This window comes from Carlito syrichta, unplaced genomic scaffold, assembly GCF_000164805.1.
Source record: "Carlito syrichta isolate Samal-C Ts95f unplaced genomic scaffold, Tarsius_syrichta-2.0.1 Scaffold304511, whole genome shotgun sequence".
Classification (NCBI taxonomy): domain Eukaryota; kingdom Metazoa; phylum Chordata; class Mammalia; order Primates; family Tarsiidae; genus Carlito; species Carlito syrichta.
In genome coordinates, this window is record NW_007248607.1 from 261,588 (window position 1) to 263,777 (window position 2,190).

Sequence of the window (2,190 nt, forward strand, 5' to 3'; positions counted from 1 at the left end):
ATCGTCCCTAACTCCCATGAAAACATTTGGGAGGGTTTAGGTCACTAACTACCACAATCACCCGGCCTTATAGATCTGTAACCTACTTCAGCTCTCGAAGACTCTTCCCTAGAAACAACGTGGATGCAGCGGTAGGGAGAGGAGAGGCTGTGATGGTTGAGTCTGTCCCCTCCGAAGTTCATTGCTGAAATTCGATCCCAATGTGGTGGCACTGGGAGGTGGGGCCTGATGGGAGTGTTGGGGTCCTAGGGACAGATCCTTTATGAACAGATTAATAATGCTTTGCCTGGGACATGAGTGAGTTCTCGCTTCTTAGGGACTAGATTAGTAATCGTGAGGGCAGGTTAGCAGAAAAGTTAGGCTTTCTATACCCTCTCCCGTCAGATGTCTGTACACACCCACTTGCTTTTTTTGTCTGTCTTGAGTTGGAGTCTTACTCTGTCGTCCAGGCTGGACTGCAGTGACGTGATCACGATGATCACAGCTCACGGCCACCTCAGCCTCCTGGGCTCAGGCAATCCTTCCACCTCAGCCTCCTGAGTAGCTGGGACTATAGGAATGCACCAGCATGCTCGGCTAATTTTTTTATTTATTATTATTATTATTATTATTAGGTAGCGATAAGGTTTCACTATACTGCCTAGGCTGGTCTTGAACTCCTGGACTCAAGCCATTCACCCCACTGCCTTGGCCTCCCAAAGTGCTGGGATTACAGGCGTGAGCCACCACGCCCAGCTCTGCCATGTTTTGACCCAGCAAGTGCCATATTTTGACCCAGCAAGTCAGCTGGATGGAATACCTACGCTCTTGAACTTCTCAGTCTGCAGAATCATGAGCTACACAAACACTTTTCTTTTATAAACGATCCAGTCTTGGGAATCCTCTCATAGCAACACTAAATGGATGAATACAGATGTCCAGAGAGAAAGAGACAGACAGGCAGATGTGAGAACAAACAGGTACAGAGATTCCAGAAAAAACCAGAAAAAGCCCAGCCTGCCAGAGAGGTAAAGTCTGAGAGATCCCTTTGAATGCTTTTCTATCTTTCATTTAAAAACTATATAAGAGGAAAAGATGCCTGTGTTAAGTAAAAAGGCAGCCAGATGTAAAATTGAATATGTCACACAATCCAAGTGTCACCAAAAGACGCAAAATGCAAGTAACGTCTCTCCGGGTGATAGAACTGAGTGCTTTTTACAAGTTTTTTCTAAGTACCTTTCTATTTTGCTTTTGTAATACACAGAAAAAAAGAAGCATTGTTTTAAAAACAACTACGCAAAGCAATGGAGATTTCCTAATGTTCTTTAATCCATAACTTGATGAAACTGAGACTCTGGGCTGTGGCTCATGACTGTAATTTCTGCACTTGGGGAGGCCGGGGCGGAAGGAGTGCTTGAGCCCGGGGGTTCGAGACCAGCCTGGGCAACATAGCAAAACCTCGTCACTACAAAAAAATTCTTTTAAAAATTAGCCAGGCGTGGTGGTGTGTGCCTACGGTCCTAGCTGCACAGGAGGCTGAGGTAGAAGGATCACGAGAGCCCAGGAGGTCAAGGCTGTGGTGAGCAATGATTGTGCCACCGCACTCCAGCCTGGGTGACAGAGTGAGATCTCAAGTAGAGAGAGCGGTGAGAGCACGGGGGGGGGGGGCGCGGAACAGGGCGCTTGGCCTAGGCCAGAGGTCCCCAACTCCTGGGCTGGGCTGCAGACCAGCGCTGGCCTGTGGCCCGTTGGGACGCAGCAGGGCGACGCAGCAGGAGGTAAGCAGCAGAGGAGCAGATTTCCACCTTCTGTCAGATCAGTGGCGGCATTAGATTTTCACAGAAGCGCGAACCCCAATGAGAACTGCGCCTGCCAGGGAGCTAGGTTGCGTGCTGCGTGCTCCTTATCAGAATCTAACGCCCGAGGATGCCCCCTTGCCCCGTCCCATCCGTGGAAAAACTGTCTTCCACAAAACCTGTCCCTGAGGCCAAAAAGGCTGGGGGCCGCTGGCCTGGCCACCCGACCGCTGAGCTAGCAGGAGGCCTCAGACTCCCAGCTGTCACCCCAGCTGACACGGCCCATTTTCCGTTTCTGGCTAAGAAGCACATCTTTCCCTCGGCAGATGGGGGAGTCAGAGTTCACTGGACATAAGAATGGGGATGGCCCGGCTACCCCCTCTGCCGTCACGGATTATGAAGCAGGGGAAGGAGG